At 36.3% G+C, this 23,782-nt stretch overlaps 1 long non-coding RNA gene across 1 annotated transcript in view; it reads right to left on the reverse strand.

The window, feature by feature from the left end:
* LOC121077422 overlaps positions 1 to 23,782 on the reverse strand; it is a 363,360-nt gene that overhangs the window by 220,693 nt on the left and 118,885 nt on the right. Inside the window, exon 2 of the long non-coding RNA XR_005824027.1 lies at positions 2,173 to 2,274. This is a non-coding gene — a long non-coding RNA (uncharacterized LOC121077422). The remainder of the gene's footprint in view (positions 1 to 2,172; positions 2,275 to 23,782) is intronic.

A 23,782-nucleotide genomic window follows, 5' to 3' on the forward strand; every position in this document is an offset into this window, starting at 1 on the left:
AGAAAATGCTGAATGATGAAATAACTGAACATTATAGCTGATAAAATGCAAAAAACCTCCACAGTAGGTCTGTGTCAATAAGTGTGTTGGCTACTAGAGGGATGATTTTCACAGAGAGAGGATCTAAATTCAGTTCTGCTCTCAAAACGTTCAAAGTGTTTTGAAGTGATTTAAAACATGATATGTTAGCATTCGTTGGTCATTAAATTGTAGAGTAATTCAGCAATCAATTTTTTTTTTTTAATTATTTCTTGGGAACTCTGAATTGTAGTTGCATTATCATTTTAAAAAGGGCGACAGTGAAAATTGAGTAACTGTCCAAAAAAAACTTGCTTTCCTCCCCGTTCCCCAAGCATATACTACGTAAATGAAAATTTAATCACAAATAGAAAGTAAACTAGATCTAACAGAATGTATTATCTTTCTCAGATTTCTAAAGCTTCAAGTAAATGTTATATGTAAAATTATTTTTCAGCCTGACAAACCCAAGGTCTAAGAAATTCTCCAAGGCTTCAAGCAAATATCTTCTGACACTAACAAAGACTCTATGAATCAGTGGTGAGATATTTACTGAAGTTTCTATTTTATCTCAAAGATTGTTTTTCAAAGCCCACCTGTCAGTAGTAGTTTTATTTTGTTTTCATTAATTATTGACCCACATGTCTTTATGCAAAGACAAACATGGCAAAGGATTTATCTCAAATTCAGTCAGAAGACTGTTCAACAATTTCGTAAAGTACGAACTGACATACACATAAAGTTGGCATTGCTGGCTCGTTTGAAAAGATACAATTATGTTAAGTGAGTTGAAGTACAAACATCAACATGTTATAAAAGCTTCAAGAAGTTTTACAAGAACTAACACATTCAAACACAAAATCAATGCAACCAGTATCCAGAGTCAGAGTCGGAGACAGAGTCAGAGTCCCCCAAAATGCTTTCATTTTTTTCTGATATTTTGATACTTTGAAATAAACGCTACTGATTAAAAAACAAACAAAAAAACAAAACATAACAACAAAACAAACAAAAAACCTCAAAACCTCACAGTTAAAAATGGGGATGATTCCAGTGTTAAAATTATAAAAATGTCTGTTTAAAGTAATGAAATCTATTTTGCTGCTTCGGAAAATTTTGTCTTTGAGTCCCTAGCCTACCCCATCTGTGAGAAAAATAGAATATCCCCATTTCATGTACAATTTTATGGCTAAGAAAAAAATGCAGACACACAAAAGTCAGAGTTTTGTCTTTCTATCCTACAGAATAGTATTAATAGATCATTATATATACTAGACTATTAATAGAGAATTATATTTAGGAATGTGCCTTAAGCACTTTCAGAACTACTTGCTTGGTACCAGAGTTATATTGGTATAAGTAACAGAGAAAGAGGGTTTTAAGATTTTGCCTATTAAAGCAAAATTTAACAGACACATGAAATGTACCTCATGCAATCAAAAACTATCTGGCGTTTCAGCACAGCATACTTATTTTGCCTTCCTAGTTCACTACCATAGCACAACATAAGACGTGCTGGGCACAAACATTCTCTTAATGTTAAGTAAATATTTCTCTATTTAACAGAAATAAAATTAAGTGTTTTTATTGAGTTACTTTATGAAACAAAAAGTTTCCATATATGTGTCCTGCGATAAATAGTTTGGGGAAAACTAAATAATATGAAATCCCACGGGAATATATATATATATATATATACACACACACACATATACATATATATATATATAAAACCACATTGGAGAAAATATCCTGTTGATTCAGTGGGCCTAGCATTGACCAAGCTGCTCACTTTGAACAGCTCCAGCAACTTTCAGAGCAACTTTTCCTCCATAATACTGCATGTGACATTGGAAAACGTCCATTTTAAGATGAAATCAGTACAGGTACAGTAAATGATGTGTAAAATTGAGTAGAAAGATCTTCATTTTTTCTCCATATTTATTGTTGCCAACTATGCTAAGAATGGCAAGGGACTGACAGAGTATTCAGTAGGAATTTCCATCCATCTGTAGCTTGTTTTCATTAAAAAGTATAATTTTATGTCAAGGGAATTTATGTTCTGTTCTGACACGCATTGTACTATACGTCTTCAATATAATGAAATGGTTTCTGATCACCGAAGTTTGAGAGAGATTCATTCATTCTGCTTACCTTATTCAGAATATGCCCTTCATATCCTTCATAATAATTCTTGAAGCTTTTCTTTTGGGGAACAGTGGTTCTGCTGGTAGGACAACGATGAATCTTGAACTCCTGGTGATTAAATAGTAAAGTTTACATTAATACTGAAAATCAATGAATGTTTTATTAGAATATGACATCTAAAGTGAAAATACATACAAATAAATCATGTTTTTACTGCATTGTGACCTCATAGTCACATACAAAGATACATGTATGTAAATGTACTTAGAGGATAGCTGTAAGAAAAAAAAATGTACCGTGAAACAATTTGCCGTATTAATTTTTCGGGAGTCTCTCTAAACACATAAAAGCTTTTAATTTCTAGTAAAAGTGCACCTGAAGATATCCATTCTTTTCACAATTTGGTAAGGAAAACACGTTAGTTCCAGAGAAAAGACATCCACTATGGACAAAACCACCAACCAGCCTCAGAAATCAAGATGAGCTGACAGACAATTGTCATAAGAAATGAGGATATTGAGTCACAGGAAACATAAAAGGTAGACCATAGTTGCATAATAATTATTACCTTTGAAAGGAAGCGCTTAAAAATGTTTAGCTAAATAATTTTGGTGGAACAACAGCGCTAAATTTTGACCTGTGCCACAATATTGCTCATGACAAATATGAAATCAATGAAAAAAAGTTTGATGACCTAGAGAGGTTATCTAATTACTTCATTTCCCTAAAGCATGTTACCTGGGCTCACTATTAATATATTTTTAGAAGTGTCCAACACTGAAGACAATCTCCCAAGGAAAACCTATTCCCAGAGTTATACTTCTTCTCTCATGTTTGCATGTTTAGCGTTAAAATTCAAGGTAAAATCTAGTTTATCGGGACATAGTTTAAAATTTAGTTTATTGGGATCAACTCTTTTTTAAAAAAAAAGAAATCAACTATCTTGGTGTCTGAAGTCTGCTGTAACTCTGTTTCAGGCTTCTCCCTTTTAATTGCCAAAATTAATTCAATTTTATATTGTCGATAACATTTTCTAGGCATTTAATCATTCCTGCTTTCCTCTGGATTCTCTCCAAATTTATGACATCTTTGTTAAAAATGAAAGATAGGTAAGGCCATGTAATCAGTCTCAGACATGCTAAATCTTGCATGTCTGCTTTAAGTTCAGTCATAAAATACAACCTTCCCTACCTCAGAGAAATCAATGACTTATGGTCAGTTTGTGAAACAAAATAATCTTTTGATCATTTTTTTGGGGGGGGGGGGGGGGGGGAACCTCTACTTCTGTTGAAGTACAGCATTGCACATTTTGCATATTTAGCATACAAGAACAACACTGAACTTGGCCCAACCCAATACATGTCATGGTATTTAGGCTGGTGTTTCTTTTTAATGATGCAGTCTATATACTGTCTATATATTAAAGTACAAAATGCATTCAAGATAATGTTACTGCTAGAAAGATGGACAATTAAATACACTGAATATCAAAATATTTTCCATTCCAATGTTAACCAAATATATTTTTAAAAAATTATAGAATAGCTCATTTTATATACCGTTTCAAAACTTCCCTTTGGGAAGCTGGGGAAGGAGGTAGCTGCCTAGTTCTTTTGACGGCAAGATGTACATCATTAAGATGACATAGGCATTTTTTTTCAGATACGTTTTGCTGTACATACAAGTTCTGGAAAGATAATAGATTATTAAAGTAGCACGCAATCTACGTACAGGAATTTGAACTATTTTGCAGCATCTTTACATGGCTGCTAAGCGTATAATGCGTATTTAGTATCTGAGTCATTTACATGTTCTTGATACTTGATATTCTTCTAGACAATAAAATCAAGGTCACATCAGGTAAAATGCATATATATGTTGGGCAGGTTTTTTGGTTCTTTGCATTTAAAATGATTGGCTACTTCAGTAACAGCTCACTGCAGTATTTTACTTTTATTTCCAAATCTTTAAGCAATCTAAGCTGTTAGACAAGAATACTCTAAAGAGTATTTACAAAGTTTCCATTTCTCTTTCATAAAAATCTTCAAGGTTTTATGAAGCAAACGTCAAAAAAAAGTTATGGATGTGTTTCTCTTCTCTGTAAACACAGCATGAGATAATCATTGTTACCCTTAATATGTCTTAAAAGATTATTATTTTTTAAAATCAAAAAATAAAAGTGTCTTTTTTGTGAACATTTCCATGACATCATGCAGACTTCCACTTCCGTGTTTATGTCAGCCTCACTAGCATAGCAATGTAAGGATCCTTCAATGTATCCAGTATACTTGAAAGAAAGTAGAGGAGAGGAATAATCAAAACTTCAACATTTATGATCTCATCTTTGATCTTTGCATGATACTAAGAGGAATTCAGTAAGATGATGTCAGTAAGATGATGTTGCTATGAAGTTCTTCCAATGAATTTCTGAAAGCTTATGAAAGAAAAGAAAGAAAACTTTGTAAAACCTGAACATGCTAGGTAAGCCATGCACTGGAGTTGGTAATCAAAGACCTCCTAGAAGACAGGCCAAGGACATGACTCCTTCATCAGAAGGAGACCTGGAGGAAAGACAGAGGTAGCTTCTGTAGCTGGGAAGTAAGAGAGACTGGTGACTTCCAGGTCAGGGCAGCTTAGAAGAAAGGTCATAACTTTTGCTCCATACACCCTTCGCTGCTTTTCCCTGGAAGAAACAAACAGCAGCTACTTTGAACACCAGAAATTTGAGAGGAGATCTAAGTTTAACCTACAGGAAGGTGAGTGCAAATACACTGGATGCAAAAGCAGCCACAGAGTCTTTAAGTCTAGCCTGGTAGTGCATTTTATCTTCTGTAATATCGTTTCACTAATGCAAATCCTCATTTTAAATAAACCTATACCTTCAGTCTTAAACCTTTCCAGGTGATAAAGATGAGCATGAGGTATCCTAACGTGCAAAAAGGCACCCAGAGGCGGGCATCCTTAAAACCTGACTAAAGGACTGCCTAACAGATTTCTAGGTTTATGTTCTTAAAAAACATGTATCAGGTAAAAACAAGGCATGCTTTCAGAAGATATGCAAAGGCCATCTGGGCAACATGTATCAAAGGGATCCAAAGAGGACTATGCATCTGCAGCAAATACCCTGTCACCTTCTGGCACATTGTGATGAAGCCAGGGAGCATGCCTGAACTCCGAGCATCCCAACAGAGGGATGAGATGTGACAACAACTGAACAAATACTGGTTCTGCTCCAATAAGCAAGCTACACCTACCTGCCGTGAACCTCTCTGAGGATTTTGTGCTTTTCTTCTGTCTACAGTTTCCCCAGGAGCAAAAAAGTAGTATAAAAGACAAATCTTTTTTTTTTTTTTTTAATAGGATACTTTTCATATAATTCTTTATGTATTTATAAACCTATTAGCAGCATTTCAAAATTGTTTGCCTAACTTGCTTGGTAAATCACTTCATGTTGGTGACAGCCCGTGAAAGAAAACAATACAAAAAATCCAGCTCTGGACACCAGAAATGACTATTTGCTACTTCTACCTCCAAGTATTATTCTGGATTTTAATCAGATGATACCAGATATTGATCCACACATAAGACTGTCTCCTGACCTGCAACATTTTTAGTTCTTAGCCTACACTATGATCTAAGAAGACGAAAGGAAAAGGAGGATTTTTTGCAAGTCGTTAAGCTCTCACCCTGTGTTAATCCCCAGACCTGTGAGAAGTGGCACACCAGTGAATTTCTGCTTCATTTACTTTCCCATGCATAAGCATGATCAGATGGTGCTTCTGTACAGGATGTAAATAAAGGCTTTTAGGCCCATATCATTTTCTTGCAGGATGCCATGCCTGTGTTCCCTTAGGGCTTGGGATCAACTACTGACATTTTAGGAAAACCAGATGTATTTATCCGAGGTGTCAGTGGGATTAAGGCCAAGATGACAGCAAACAAAGGTATGCAAACAAACCAGTGTAACTGGTCACCAGGCAGGTCTATAGGCAAGGCAGTGTTTGAAAAGTAGCTATCTGCTTTTAATATTCATATTAAAATTCCATTGCTTTAATAGTGCAAATTTCAGTCTACCATCCCAAATGATCTGACTAATCATTTGGTGAAAGACTTGATTCTTCAAATTTGATCCTTTTAAACTGAAGGGCTTTGCAGACTGATCCCACCTAATCAACTACATAATTAAAACTTTAATTGTATGAATACTACTGATTTAATTTGAAAATTACTGGTGAAAGATGATCTTATTATCGGCTGTCAATTACATGCAAATCACCCACCCATCCAGATCAGCTTTAGATTGCATTTTCTTGTCAATGCTCATTAATATTATTTCAAAGAACTCTGTGATATCTCTGTTTTATTGCAACCGTAAAGAATGCTTAAATTCATAGTAAGAAAGCAAGATTTCATTATTTTCAAGTCATGAACCAGTGATTATTTTTTTTAATTATTACTATTATTGTCTTTAACAAAAAATGCTGTATATGCGGCTGGCAGCTTTGTGCCTGTGAAAATGCTGTATCATAATCCACACCACTAGATCAATGAACTGTTGGACAGAACCACTCAAAATCACCTCCTTTCCCATTATCGTGCTTTCTGGTCTTCTAGGCACAAATTACCCATCAACCTCCTTGACCTAGTTCTGGAAACACTGCCGTAAAGAGCACCTGTCAGAGTGATGCATGTGCAAGCCTGGTGCAGTGACAAATAGGAAGCAATAGCAGTTATCACAAGGAATAACAATTTAGCTACAAATCTGGCTGAGCATCAGACTGGTTTGATTTCCCACTGCAAAATCTCCGAATTGCTACTGGAAAGGACATTATCATGCCAAATCTTCATGATTCACCATAGGACAAATTGCTAGCGAGGTGTGTGACTGCAGGAATATCCTCCAGTCTTTTAAATGCCTGACACCAGATTACTTTCTTCTTTGGTAAAGCCTGCAGAAAACAGCATGGAGGAAATTAAAAACAAAACGTACCACAAAATACACGTTTATCAGATCAACTTCTAGGGTAGAATTCACAGCCTGACATCCTAAGGGTACTCAACTACTGCAGTCCTTACTATTTTCTGTCTGTTAAAAAACTGTGCTTAATTAAAAGTGTATGTGCTTCCAAATTGTAATTAGTCATATGTGAAATCACCAGAGATGTTATGTTTGGCTTAGATTTTATGCTTATCTACTGTTTCTAGGCTAGAGGGACAAAACAGAAGATTTTCCTACTTGACATTTAGTTTTGGCATTAGTAAAGCTATGCAATGAGAAAGGATAGACAGGAAATTAATTGGCTGTGTCCATTACCGTGGAGCCCTGAAGTTATCACTATAGAAACTATTATGGGGAGTCTGCCACAGTGATAACAGGCATGTACACTGCTGCTGCTGTGTAAATTGCCAGGGCACAGGCCAAGGAATGGAGCTGAGAGAGGTGAATGAGCTATTCATGCATAGTAGTGAATGGACTTTCACGTACTCATTTGTGGGTTTAGCAACATGGAAATGAAAGTCTGTAATAAAGGCTTTCATTTCCTTTAATGAATTACTAACTTAAGTTCAAGGCTGTCTTCTGAAGTCGAAGTGTTTCTGTCTATGGTGACAATTTAACCCACTCTTGAACTCATTTGAGTGCCACGAAGTGGTTTGCATCCTCTCATGTGAGAGGAAAGCTTATTTCAAACTCAAGCCTTTGGGTATATCAGGGCCTAGAGGACAAAGGTCCCAGGCTGCATATAGAGAGAACTAGTAGCCAGGACTGGTGCCTGGGGAAAGAACATCCTCTGTGCATGATGAATCAATGAAGAGGCTGGGCAGGAGGGCAATTTTCACGAAGAAATTCGTGCAGCAGTTCCTACTCTATCCTTGCCAACTTTTTAAAGTGACAAACTGCTTTGCTGGTGGAGATTTTCCAGAAGGCTGATTATTGGTTTCATTCCACTTCTCCCTCTGAAAAGGAAGGTCTGTCGCTGGAAGGAGGATGAAAGGGAAAGGCAGTAACTACAGCCAGAGCGGGGGAAGCCTCTCTTGGTAACCAGCCAAAAGGATGAAGAGGCACATCACAGGCACTTATGTGGTGGTGGTGGTGGAACGTATGTGTATGTGAAAGCTCAAAAGAAATACATCCATACTCAGCAGAATTTCTTGATTCCCTCCCCAGTCATGCAGAACTCAGTACTCTATCATTCAATTTCCCATAGGCAGTGAATGAAAATGCTTGCCAAACCCACAAACATATAGTAAGTGATCATAAATTCTGCAGAAATTTATCTAAAGGCTTGGCATTTTAAAATATCGTATATATTTTGGCACTCTTCTATTTCAATTTGTTGAAAGAATAACAGGTAAGGGTAAAATAGACTGTTAACAGTAAAACGCCATTCTTTAGATGTAGCATGTGCAAAATATGAATCCACGCCAAGGAATTCTAAGAATTATAAACCTAGCAAGTACTACTGTGAACCTGCAGTATACACTCAATGCTGTAATTAAAACTTTTAATATTTCCATCAAAGTTTCTAATAACAGGTGCCGACTGCTAGCTTCCAAAGTGCATACTGTTATCCTAGTGGCTGAAGTTTTCAAAAGCATCTACGTGATCTACAAGCAATTTACCACAATATCTTATTTTCACTTTAATGCAAATGCAAAATTACTCTCTAACAATCTATTCCTAAAGCACTGATCTAAAGCAGCCATTATGTGAAATTCATTTGGATGTTTTGGCACCTCTCAAAACATTTTTATGCTTTAGTAGTGAATCTGTGGGAGAGCAAGCTGGAATCTTTCATCTAGTGTCCACTAGATGGTGGCATAAGCTAAAATACTAGAATATTTAGTAAAAAGATGGCAACAGTGATAAAATGACTGCTTTTGTTTTTACTAAGATTTTAGATTTGTTTTGCTTTGTTTTTATCTGGTACTGAGATTTTCTGCTTTATTCTCCTTTTTCCAATTGCTGCCTTTGTTTAATCTATCAAAGTTTGGAAAGAAAGGTGATTTTATTGTTTGCATTCAAAAATTAATTTTCAGATCTTTTGATATCATGAACTACCCTGCAGTTTTACTGAATCCAAAGACGTTCACTTTTACCACCCCTCCTCATTTGATTAGTTATTTAAAGTATTTAATGCAGAAAAACACATACACACAGTTTCTCCAACACCACTGTTACCCTGACGGACCCAGAGTCATGCATTAGCAGGACAATGCATGATAGACTCTTAGAAAATAATGGTATTGCTGTTGCTTTAGCACAGGCCAAAGAAACAACAACTACAAGAAGACTTTTGTGCAGGTAGTTGCTCTGGAGTGTTATAGACTACAGTTCATAAATCATTCCTGTTCCAATACTGAGAAAAGGTGAAGGAAACAAAAGCAATATAGTGTTTTTTTGTTTGTTTGTTTTTTTGTTTTTTTTCGCTTCAGACTATTAGCAGTCAGGAAGCCACCAACAGATCTGGTGAGAGTGGAACAACAGCGATGCTCAGTCAAACCCAGCCTGGCAGCTGTCTGTTATGTAAAGAATGTATAATCTTTTAAGTTTTTCTCAATACGAGGGCAAAACTGGCTCTTGAATTAAATAACTGCTGGCAAGGTGAATCAAGGCAAGATGAAAGGAGAGATAAAATGAGCTTTCAGAACTTAGTATCTTTACTTAATATATCTACTGAAAGGCAACAGAAAGATCTAACAACTTGAAGGCCCCTTTGCACCCCTTCCTATGACTTGGTGGCCAAATAAGAACAGTAACAAGGCCTGTTCATTTTCTTGCTCTCTCTTAGACTGAAGATTGTACCATAGCTTAACTATATAATGCACTGCAGAAAAAAAAAAAAAAGTAATATAAACAAGCACTGAAAAACTTTCAGCAACATCCTTTGGAGCAAAGCAAGCCACTGTGCAACTATATACAAAGTGCTTACTCCAGCAGTATTTGATTCAAGTTTTCTTAATACCCAAATATCTCCAAGCTTTCAGGCAGCTCCAGTTTGTCTTTCCATGGAATTGCCTACAAAAATTAGTTACAACTATGAAAGAAATGGAGTATTCACGGTCAGATTTACACTACAGAATTCACTTCCACAAGAAAATGGAAGACCATAGAATTAGTCACATTCTGATTCAAAAGTCTTTACTCAATTATATTTATGTACAAAAATTAAGATATATGACACACTTCCACCTAAACATAAACATGTATTCCTAAAGACAAGGCTGCTTTACAGTTCTAGAAAATAATCTCACAGCAGTATTTATTACAATGATTTCTAGGGTATAAAAACTGAATGTAAACTGTCTAGATTGTTCTCAGATGTTTTCATGATATAGATTCAATGTACACACACGTTTCAAGTTTGCTCTTGTGGTACAGCCCCATCTTCATCTTCTCTAAACAGGTATTTGCACTATTAGAGAACATGACTTTGAATGTTGTAGCCTTAGGTAAGAAATTAAGTTGCACAGTCTGTCATCTGTATGCAACAAGCAGCAAACACAATGCAGTTAAGTCAGGGAGAAGGCTTAAGGGAAATGAGGGAACTAAGATCTCACATGGGTAACAATTCACCTAAACAAACACACTTAAACAGAAGCTCTTCTCTGAGTTCTAAAACAGGTAAAAGGTACAGGCAAATCAGCAAGAAACAGGCTAGGTGAAGAATCAAAATCCACTGAAATGAAGCCAAGCTTGTTTGCAATAAATAGCACCACAATTCCAACCACAGCTACCAGTGAGGTAATCTGAGAGACAAATGAAAATTAAATACAACTAATCATTTTTATTTGGACACATAGTAGTGGAAACATTTTTTGCAAATTCAGCTCTAAGCCTTGCTACTATATAAATAAGTAATGATAACATTTAATAAGTTTTAAAAAGTTCTTCCAAAAAAAAATAATTTACTTTCAAAAGCAAAAGTTTGTCAGTGACTAAAATTTATTCCTAACATTTTGCTGTAGAAAACAGAACAACTAAAATGAAATTAATGATTCATAATCTATTAAAAAGAAATTATGTGAAATTTCATCACACAATAAGTATTCCATCATTTCATGCAAATGAATACAAGTCTGACAGTGAAAGATGACAGTGAAAATTCTTTCAGTAGTTTTACGGGAAATTTGGATGATGCATTTAAACAACTAGGTATCATACAGAGAGGAAAACATGCCCTGGGAAGAACTGCAAAAAGTATTGTGAGGGAGGAGAAAAAATCATCAGAACAGAAAAATCTGAACTCGTTTAAAATGCTTAGTTAACAATGAATAAAGAGTGGAATAAAAACACTGGAAGTATTTCAAAGGCTTTTCAAGCAGGGAAATATTTATAGCCCAGAGTTCAAGTATTCAGTGACATCAGATGGAAAAGGATACAATAGACTTTCTACACTGTGGAAATCTTCATCAGAAGTCCATGAAAGTTTAGGCTGTTCTTACAACAGTTCAAAACTGCAAGTTTTGGGCCTGTAATAGATTTGCAAATAAAGGTTTACCTACAACTCCCTTCCTCAGCTCTCATTTGGATATTCAGACTGTTAATGCACTTCAGTACTTACACATTTCTATACAGTTTTGATGCCAGCGACATTTTGTTGCTTAATACGAAAATACTGCAACTGCTTCATGACAGAAGCAATCTAGTTAAGGCTGAAGAAGAAAGTCATCTTTTTCTGTGCCAGATTGGCTTCACGCATCTTCCACATTAAAAGTGAGAAGGCACCATCCCACTGTACATCCTGCTTGTGGGACAGCCCTTAGCATGGGGAAGTTGGGCAGGAGGAAAGGAATGGAGGCTGGGATGAGCAGCGTGCTGCAAGCTGGTGGACTCACAGAAGCCGCAGAAGCCCAAGAACACAGGAGAGAAAGCTAGTGGGGTGGGGAGGACAAGCCCAAACCTGCCTTCATTTCTCTGATAAATCTATGCTAGAGGGGCTAATTTAAAATTAGCACAGTACTACTAACCATGTGTACTTTTTCAAAATCTTACAACAAACTGAATAATACAATAATTCCTCTGGTTGCAACATCCGCTGCATAACAAATGCTGAAAAATTATTTTTAACTGGGATGTGTGCGTGTGTGCAAATGCATGCACACACAAGCATAAGTGTCTGGATTTAATTTTGTTACTTTGCCACTGAAGAAAATAGCTTTTTTCTTTATCTAGGATAGCTCTGCATTATGGATACACATCTCCCAAAATGAAACAGCGTGAATATCTCTTAGCTGTAAGACCTTTCCAGGTAAGTCCCAAACCACTGAAGTTATCAAGAAGATTTCAAAAATGAAACGTTATTTGTCAGTCTCTTTGGTTTTAAAGCTCTGTAATACCTAGGTTTATTACTTGTTGTTCTGAAATCAGAAGCCTTGCTATTTTACTCTTAAAACAACTAGAATCCTCTCTTCAGTAAATGACCAATCTTACTTCTATCTTGGCATATAATATTTCTCCATTTTTATTAAAAAAAAAAAATCATCTTTGTCTTTTCTGATGCTGCAGCTATTCAACTCTGGCATCTCCATTTCATTTTGCAGGGGATTCTCCCCTCCCTCTCCCCGGCAAACTGGAAGAAGCTCTTTTCCTAGGTCAATCTGCATGCTCTGCAGCATCTGTGTGAGTGACAACAAAAGTGCATCATCTATCAACTTTGCTTAAATGCTGATAGCTTATTATCCCTTAATGTTTTGACACCAAGGCTACGATAAAGCAAAAAGTGGCTAGATCTCCCCTGTATATTCCAATGATCCTCTCCTCCTGAGCGAGTAACTGCTGCAATTTTCCTTTTTTCTAACCTTCTGTTAGTCATAGGATAATCACAGAAACCACTTTTCACCATTAATTTAAGTGGTATGACACTGTTCCTGAACAGAGAATGCACAATTCATTTCAAATGGCAACATTTCCCTTTGACTACTTTAGAGTGAGAAAACATTTTAATCTTTTGAAGCTACCTGCTGGAAAGGATTGCAAAAATTACTAATTTAGAGGGAGCAGAGAAAGAAGAGGTGATGGCTGTTGAAATAAGGTAGCATGAAGCTATTGCCACTCAGTCTTCCAGTGAACTGTTTAGTACACAACTGAATTTTGTACCAAATTATACAGACAGTGAAAGGAATATTTAAATTGGAGTCCCTAAAGCAAAAAAAGAAAAACTGTAGTTGAAGCAAACAGCAACTAGGAGAACTGGTTGATCTACGTGAAATCATCCAGAATCAAACTGATTATTTAAATATTATTCAAGTTTTAATTTTGCATTTCAGTCTTGAATATGCTTTACATTCATTAAATGTTTACTTAGGGCATTATTATCCATTTTATTGAATCCTTGACACCAAAGCCTGCAAAGCAAGTAAGAATTATCTTCGATTAAGACCCAGGAGGTAATGGATATATGCTATCAGAAAGCAGGAGGCAGCACAAACCTCTGTGGATTTTTGACTCATCAGAACAGACCAGGACAGTGCAGAGATAACTAATTTCTGGGTCTAGACAGACAATTCTAGGTACAGAAGGGGGGTTTATTACTACCTGAGAATCAAGCCACCACATTTCAGGTAAAATAATTCACCACGCAGTCTAGGTAGGTTAAATACCTCCATGATGCAAGTCAGAGATGGCCTTTGACTACATCTGAAGTCTGGAACATCACCAAAACTCCATCTGTTTGTGCTTGTATTTCAGTAGTCTTAATTGGAATGAAAAATGCAATTCAGGATGGTATAAAAGATACAAAGTACATAAAACCTGCTTACTAATTAGTTTTGTTTGTTTGACTGTTTGTTTCAAAGAAGGAATTTGTTTCTGGGGATCATTTTATCCCACGGTAGCATGTGTCTAACAAACTTAAACATAATCAGCACAAGTTTAGATGCTGGCCTTGACCTTTCAGACCACTGCCCAGAGTACCATCTGTGCAGCTGTTAGGATGCTAACCAAGAGTAGACCGCAATGAGGTCTCCTCTCAGTCTCCCCTTCTCCAGGCAGAACAATCCAGGAGACTTCAGCCACTCCTCATATGTCTTCCCCTCTAAACACTTTGCTATATTCGTTGCCCTCCTTCGGAGGCTCTCTAACAGCTTTATGACTTTCTTACACTGTGGCACCCAAAACTGCACACAGTGCTGGAGGTGAGGCTGCATCAGCACGGAGTAGCACAGGACGTTCCCTTCCCTTGACCAGCTAGCCATGCCATACCTGATGTACCCCAGGGTAAGCTTGGCCCTCCTGTCCACCAAGGCACACTGCTGGTTCACATTCAGCTTGCTGTCGTCCAAAACCCCCAGATCCCTTTCTGCAGGGCTGCTCTCCAGCATCTCGTCCCCCAGTCTGTACATATACCAGGGTTGGCCCTCCTCCCCAGGTGCAGAATCTGGCACCTGCTCTTGTTAAACTTCATACTGTTGGTGATTTTCAGTACTTCACATGGTACTAAAGTAGACATATTTAAGATGGAAGCTCTTTTAGCTGCTGTCAGTCACCAGTATCAGTTAATTTGTTTTTATAGGACCTTTCTCGATAGAAGATTTTTCCAACTCCCATTTGAGTCACATATTCCAGCTAGTAGTGCTCATCAAGAGGTACTATATTGTACTTTGTAATACAGGTATTTTTAAAAATAACTTTAATCTTATGTAAATCTAAGTTCTAGTTGATTATAAGCCCTTCACAAAGATAAATTATTGCAAACCAATCTTCTGCAAATGAAAATGATTGCAAAGCCAATTTTATGCATATCTACCACTATTACAGTCTAAAAGAAAATAACTTGTTCTTTTCCATTAAAATATAATTGAAAACATACGGCATTCTTTCCTGGTTAATTTACATAGAGCAACTAATGAAAGTAGTGCAGTTAGACTGGGCTTCAGTTGGAAGTAATATCAGAAAAGTAATGTCATCGCAGCATGGGTCTAATTACTCAATTTTTAAACTAATTCTGAGGGCTTTTTAGTAAATGCCTGACTTAATAGTTTTAACATGCTTTAGTTAATCTATGACTCAGATGAAAAAGAGCAATTGTTTTTAAACATTATGACAAAGACCCCCTCCAGAAATGTATCCACCCAGTCACTTTGAGATGCTTTTCATATACAGCTCTCTCTTGTCTAAAAGCTCTATCAGAGGTCAGCTGCAGCATAAACTGCACAAGCTTTTGAAAAGAGGCAGGGCAAATACTGAGGTCTACATGATACTCTACAGGCTTAGGCATAAATGATTCCTAAGATACCTCTCAGCCCTACATTTCTATGGTTATACAACCTGTAAGTTGTGTAAGTAAGGTTACTTGTTAGTTACGCTGGAAGCATGACTTGTTAGTAGATGACTTTTAAAGTACATTAAAAAAGAATTACATAAGGAAATGACATTTCACTTCGTAACACTGTTTTTTTGGAAGTGAGACTGCTAGAAACTAATGGATGTTGCAGCACTTTGGAAGTGCCCTTACGGGGATTACTGCTTGCCCTTACTCCGTGAAGAACTTTGATGTGCGTTAGCTTGTACAGTGACCTCATGCCTTTAGTTGAAATCCACTGGCTATGCCGTAACTTGCTCTCATTTGGAAATAACCATGTTTAAAAGAGAACACTATTTTCTGATCAGTATATATTGTGCCCCAGTGTGCAAATTTACACATGGTTTCAAGTGACAGGCACCAAAATCAAGCTTTACTTTGGTGTAGTAACTTCTCCGATCTGCATACACGTTTCCCATATATACAAACACTTCCGTCGATTGCACCTTTTTCTGCTAACAAAGCTCTATGTTTTCTGAAATTCTAGCAATAGGAATAGCTACAAAATGAAGTATTTACGGTAGTCTGAATCTTTCATCTTCCCTCAACAAATTTAACTGCCATCTGATGCCCATTTAGAATTTTCCTCGAGACAGAGTGTTCTCCAATTATTTAAATGTGCATTTTATTAGCAAGTGATAAACAGAGAATGGCTTATTCCAGGCAATTTCTGCTAGAATGCTGTGTGGCAACAATCCTAGCTACCTTTAATACTAGGAAAGTATATAATTATTTTCAATAACCTTGAACAGTCACAATCTCAAAGGACTACCCACATTAATACTCTGGTTCCATTCCTTATTGACTCTGCACCAAAGCAGTTGCTTCCTCTGAATATCTTCTTGTTCGTGAGCATTTATACATTTTCCTTTATCTTATCTATTTTCTTGAGATATAGTATAGAGGATAGAAGTTCCCTGCTTTCTCTTGTAGTTATCACAGGCAAAAAGTCCAGGTAAAAATTCCTTTAAATATCCCAAGACTCATTTTACACAACAGTATAACAATTGCTGTAGTATCAGTGCTGTTGGTATCGTGACAAGCATTAGATGCAATTTGGGATCCACCTATTGGGCCACTGAACAAGAATAGTAGTTCAGTGAATGGAGATGATATCCTGCTCAGTGAGTGGATAACTCAGTCATCCACATTTACTGCAAATAAACCTGGATCAGCTCCACAGCTATTATAAAATGCTGAAACTTCAGTGAACAATGGATCAAACCTTAACTTTTACCTGCAGAACTTGCATAAGAGATGTAGTTGGCACATGAGCACCTTTACTGGAGTCAGCTTTCCTCGTATACTAATGGCCACAGAGTGATGTTAATTTCTGTCAAATTCCACAAATAACTAATTTAACCAAACATACAGTCAGTTAATAAAAGCCGCAATCATGGTGATTTCGGTGACATGAAATGCTTATCAGCATATTCTACATTCATGAAGCAACCCAGAAGATAATTTCTAATTTGCTTAAGTCTGAAACTAGTTATCTTTAGGAAGTACGATGAAGAAATCATCATACTGCTTTCAGAGCTATTACGGTTTCTCCCCGAATCCACTGTGTTTCTCCATACAGACTGTGAAAACTGCAGACAATTTAAAATTGTTGAACTTTTGAAGTGTCTCCGGTAATTGTGTGATGGCAAAATCAGAAAGGATTCACAAATCAAAATCAAAACACAGCAAATAATACTGGGAATTCCAGAAATTATTCTTGTTCTGCTCTCATACCATCTTTCTTCCACTCTCCCAGCACCAAAATGCACATCAGCCATCTCTTTTCAGATGGTTCCCTTGCCTATCACTTTTCTCTCCTTACTGGGAACCAGTGATAAAGCCTTGAAGTACAGCACAGGGAATAGGCACCATAATCCTTGTAACAACCCCTCCTGGGAGATTTATCAAGCGACAGAAGCAGGCTGTTTCAGGAGGCTGGAGGAAACAACAACATATCCTTGGCTAACTTTATGCTATTCTCTTTACGAAAGCTAAGGCTGTGGAAATTGTGAAAGGTGAATGGTACAATTCAGGAAGCTCAAAATGTGAAGCACAAGACCACAGGTAATTCTCTTACCGTGTTTTTAGTGTGTTACCATACAAAATTAACCCCTCTCTTAAACTATAAGCTTGAAAAACACTCGTTCTAAGCTACAGAAATGGTGGCCTATTCTGAACCACCATTTTGCTAGAGGTAGAAACATCCATATCTGCCAGATATGAAAGCTTCTTGCATCTATAGCCATCTTTTGTATGATGCCTTTAAAAAAATTACTATAAATAGGCATGTATTTTTTTTCCCCCAAGTATATTTTCCCTGATGTTTAGTCAGTGATTCTTCCAATTACCAAGCAATTTACTTCCCAACTAAAACATGCTCTTCCCCCACTTTTTTTTTTTTCTTTTTAACATTTGCATTTATATGCACAGAGCTTCTTCCTATGAGTAGAATCCACCGTTAAAGGTTCTTCTGACCTTTTAAATTACTATAGAAATACTGGTGGTGTGCTTCTTTCTCTTCATTTCCTATAATACATTACTAATTCCTAGTACCTTTTACTGTCAATTATGTGACAGAATTAGAAAAATAAAACCTTAATTGTGGAGTGAAAGTTGATGCAGCTATAGCACTCTGCAAATAACCACAGCTACTTGGAGTCTATTCACGCAGCAGAATACATTATGCTGTGCTCTGTGCGTGCTGGAGTGTACTACAATGCTTGCTGATTATGGTATAATTGCCACAAGCCTTGCCCACACTCCACAGTCCCCAGTTAACGTTTGAGTTTTATATCACATAAAATAGAGCATGAGTACATTATGCATGTATAAAAGCAACTCAAATAATAGTGGTTGTTACAATCGCATATCCCTCAGTGCTTTAAAACATTCTTCTGTGAAGAAATGCTTCTGTAATGAAGCTCATTTCCTCCTCCTTCCTCAACTGTCTTAATTATTCTAGAAACAGAAATTAATTTGAGGAAATATACTTGCATAATACCTATTTCACCGCATATTTTCACTATCAAAAACAGCAAGCAAAGGCTGAATTTCAGTAGAATATTATTAAAGTGTGGTTGAATCCAAGGGTTTTTAAAATTTTATTTACAAATTTAGATTTCTGTGAACCACAGATTTCTTAAATATAAAAATTAAAGTAAATTAGCTGATATCCTTAATAAATAAGAAAGATTCAGATGTCTTATAGCACTAACTTTTCAGCATTGGGTTTTCTGACTGCATCATGCTTAAAGAAAGGCCTTGTTCCATTGATGTGATAAAGAATAAGATTAATTTTTAGCAAGAACAATTTATCACAATGCTTCAAGAAACAAAGCATCAGAAATACTATGACAAATCATAAAAATGTATTTCTATATTCTATGATCTTCCCAAAACTGGAAGAAACTGCAAGTCCCTCCATGCACCAATAACTTCACACCAAAGAGCACAAGCTCGTTGGTGACGATGCCACCAATGCAAATCTAGTGGTACAAGTGTATGAACAGTAACACATAGTAAAGTGTCAGCTCACACAAAAAAATACAGGTAATTATTTTTTTTCATTCAGTAAACAATTAACACCTACAAAGCGCAGCATTAACACAGAGGTAGAAGAATGCCATTCCTTAACAGCGCTGTCAGAAGGGAGAAGGCAGCAATTAAAATCTATAAGCCAGGAACCCAGACATTCCCAAGACATGCAACAATTTGTAACAACTAGCAGAAAAGAATATTGAAGGAGAAAATAAGTCAGACCTGTCAGATAAAGGCTGGGAGTTCATGATTCAGCAATGGTTCATTGTTAGCCCAAAGGTCAAATATGCAAGAAAAGATACTGGAACATTTTATATTCCAGCAAAATACTAAACATACATTCACAAAAATGTTAAATCTAAAAGTCATAAATTAAAGCAAGACATCATAGCCTCATTATTTTTATTTTTATTTTTTTTTGCCTGTTGGCACTGTAACCAAAGGTAGTAGGCTTTATTTTTATTATTTTTTTAAGCTAAATTGACTAATGAAAACCAGCCTGTAGCTCTCAGAGACATCATGTATTCAAATGCTAATCCTCACTCCAACTTGACTTTTGTATGAGTTGATCATAATTTAAAGACTCTTCCCACCAAGAATAAAAAACACTTTCCATCATTTTCTCTCAGGATTTTAAAAGTATTTCTGAATTATGAAGGTTAAAGGATTTATCCTCAAATTGCAATTTGCAGAATTAATCACCTTGGTAAGAACCTAGTAGTCGAGGCTGGTTTTCAGTGAGGTTCTCATGACCATGCTGTGAAAAATAAAGGCAAACAAGATCCTGGCTTTTGCCTTGGTGACTTTACTGGAGCATCTACATTTTGCCAGTCTGATGTAAACCCCCCTTTCCCTGTGAGTGAGTGGAAGGGTACCACTGAATTTCCAGCTGGTTGGTGAGAGACAACTACAAGCAGAGAATAGCATTTAGCCCTGTACTGAATGCATTTACATGTCTTACTTACCCTACAGATACTGTAAAATTTATAAGTGAATTGAGACACACAACAAACTGCAGCAGTACCAGGTAGTTTTTGGTTGTAGGAGATGCTGAGTTGTGAAAATAATCGGCCAAGTATCTACTTATTTAATATAACAATGAATTATGACTAGAAAAGGATAACTACCTCAACTTAATGACTGAAAGTAGCTTCTCTTTTGTAATCTTAAATAGATCTACATTTCAAAGTTGAATAACATGATGTTATCTAACTGTGAATGATTTTGTGACCGGATGTAAGATAGAAAAAGAAAAGAAACGAGATGAGAACCTAACAAATCCTACTTATCAATGTTTGTGTAGAAAAATAGATCATGACTTACATGAGATCTTTGCTACATAGCAGTTGAGATATTTAAACGTTGTTAAGGGCATTAATAATATAAATCTGCTAGTGTAATGAAACTACTTATTTCAAAAATTAATCCTCATAAGAAAATGTAATTTATGCAAGATGAAACAGACAGGAATAATTACAGGTACAGCAATATTCAGAAACTGGCTGTTGCGGGGTATTTTTCGTTTTGAAGTAAACCACAAATTCTTGAGCTGGATTCATATGGAAGAAAATAATTGTTTTTCATTTTTACACTAAATAAATTATATTTCTAAGGCAATAGTGTCTCAACCATTTTTAAAATCTAGAGGTTTAACAGACCTTTCAAGTAACTCCAGAAGTAGCCTAGGTCATTATAGATCTCTAGTGGGTGGGCAATGTGGAAAACTAGTCATAAATAACCTTGCATTTAAGTAAACAACATTTTGGTGAATATTAACACTCATTCACCAACTTATGGAAATTGTTTCATTTACCTTTACTTAGAACGTCAGAATATTTTATGTTGGAAGGGGTCCTCTGCTCCACCTACTCTCTCAAAGCAGGTACAACTTCAGTTAGATCCAAAGTAGTAATTGAGAAACTGCCTTACCTTAAATCTATTACAAACAAACAACCATACACTTGCTTCCATTTCAAAATCATGAATAACAACAATTCTTCCATCATCTATTGTAATAAAGGTTTAAGCAAAACCTGCTATTTCTACCAATTTCAATGTATCTCCTTGTTAAAGTGAATTAAGATCTGAGTTCAGTCATTATTTACTGATAAAGCCATGTGATAAGGTAGCTTCAAAAAGGAATTTACTTATCTAAAAACAGAAGTTGCTGAAATCCCCAGTTTGGCACAGCAGGTAATGAATCCCATATTTTGTGCATGTTTACTCAATGTTATCTAATATAGAGTAGCTCACTCAGCTCTATTAAAACAAACAGCCCCCCCCCAAGCCCCAGCTCAGCTGACTGATTTGTAACTGGATACATACAACCTGAAACTGATGTAAATCATATTTATTTTTCAATGGTTTAATTAAAACATGTTAAAAACAATGTTCCTCTAAAATCAACAATGCTATGTTTATGTTGGATGTTAAGAGTTTTTTTCAGATTGTGCTGAAATTGTAAGGATCCGCTTAGTACTTTATTTCAGTTTAATGGTATAGCACAGCTATATTAAGCTCTCATCTCTTTACAGGGGCCCTAAGTGCTCTTGCAAAGAGCAAGACTGAAACAGAAAAAAAACAACAAAACATGGTTTATTTTTTCCTTTTGTAGATACTGTTGGACTGCATTTTTCCAGAGTCAGGTAAACAGTCACTGTGTCCTCTGATTTTCACAAAGGGAAAGGAGTGGTTGTCCTCTTGTAGCTGTCACAGGGAGGGCACCAGCTGAGATGATACTTTTACTTAGTTTTGGCCACAGATAAATTATTATTCAGTTATTCACCACTGAAATAGCTCTTCTAATAGTATGACACATTTTTAACTATATCGTCATGAATAGCACACTGTAATTACATGTAAGAATTCACTGAAGTAAACATCTAATTTTTGAAGTGTCAGACAACAGGCAGCACCAGGCAGACTGCAGCTCCACATTTAGTAGTAATCAATTCAACTAACAATAGAGCTGATTGACAGGAAGCTCTATGCTATTAAAAGCCAAGCATAACAAAAAACAGATCTTCTCTAAGCGATGAAAAATGTATGGACCATCTATGCTCTCTCCTCACGTCATCTTCCTGCAGGGAAAAATAGCATACAGCTGAAAGGCTGAGGCAGGCTCATTGCACCATCTTTAATTAACCTCCGAGTCTGAAGTATTGCACAAAAGAGGATAACCACCAGACAATTTCTATACTACGTTTTTTGTGAGCTAATATTCCTGGGTCCAGAAAAAAACTGCAGAGGAATCTCCACATACAGGAATTTCTAGTTAATAACAGCAAGTATTTGCTATTAGTTTAATTTCTACAGTTAAGAAGCTAGCTGTAATCATCACCTAGGTTGTGCAACTGTGATAACAGTGGCAGAAACAGGCGCTAATTTTTACTGTCCCCATAAACGTTATTCTTTAAAAAACCAAACCAAAACAAAAAAACCAACTGTGGTTTGTTGCAACTCTGGTACACAAAGGCTAGAAATGTACACAAACAACAAATAGACAAACTGCTATGGAAACACAGTTAAATTAATACAGAAGCTCATTTTCAAACTGAGTTGTGAAGTGTGTTTTTCCCTATTCACTATGTATTCACACACTGAGAAAAAAAATGAAACAAAATCCACAAGAGCAGCAAGAGGATCAGCTATAGAAAAACAATTGTAATAACCTGTAACTACTGTCTTGTCCTCCTGACCTTAAAGGTTCACTGCCATTTCTCCATGCAGCAAGAATAACCTGAGACATTCCATCTTTCTATGACATGATGAACGAGCTTCGATTAAAAGTAGCTAAAAGAAGAAAAGCTACTAATGTGTTTTATACAGTCACTGATCAGTTCCTGACATGTAATATTTCATTTGCTTTAGGACATTAAGAGATGTTGTGTACCTAAAAACAACAGCTTGTATGATAGTACATCTATCATTACCTGCATCACAAAAACAAGAAGGACATAAATTTGTTTCTGCCTGTTAAAGTCTAATTACCTGTAAATCATACTTGGCACTTTAACAAATTGGTACAATCAACTTAATGATCCTTAACATATTAAAATTTGCAATGTGTTTCTGCTTGCTGCCTGCCCAGACCACAGTAAATGTTTGCTGGTTCAGATGACATCATAACAAGGGTCAGATCTGAATTTTTTCTAAGTACAAGTAATTGCAATATTGTCACTTGCTATAGTACCTGTATTATCTCATCAATCCTACAGCTTGGGATGTAGCTATAGAGAGATCTTGTGGCCTTGTTCTCTCTTTACAAATGCACTAAGCAATACCATCTTACATAGCATTCTTCATCAATAGTTGGACAGACATACAAAAATTATGTTTAGGATATGGCCTTTCGAGCAATGCAGTATCTGGTAGTATCATCCACAATAGCTTACTATCAGGTTTTTAGTACTTAAGATACTCATGCAGTAGAACTCGCATGATGAGCTGCAGCACTAGTCCTTCTGACCATCCTCCTTTAGCTCTGTACACTGATTTATTTTCTTCACAGCAACTTCTAGCAGTCCCAGAAATATGGCTAGACATAAAGTTTATTTTTTTCCACTGAAATCACAATTTTCTTCTCCGTAGCCAGAGGCAAGGGAGAAAAACAAACCTCCTTAGAACAAAGATAAGTGCTGAAATTCGTGTGAGTCAGCATACGCTATTGTACCTAGGAGATAACTTTCTACAGCTATTGATAGCAACTCTCAAAAGTCAGATGTACTAGAGTTCAATGCTGGGATATTTTCAGGCATGGAAGGCTACATAAAAGT

The sequence above is a fragment of the Cygnus olor genome, chromosome 13 (genome assembly GCF_009769625.2).
Source record: "Cygnus olor isolate bCygOlo1 chromosome 13, bCygOlo1.pri.v2, whole genome shotgun sequence".
In the NCBI taxonomy this organism is placed as follows: domain Eukaryota; kingdom Metazoa; phylum Chordata; class Aves; order Anseriformes; family Anatidae; genus Cygnus; species Cygnus olor.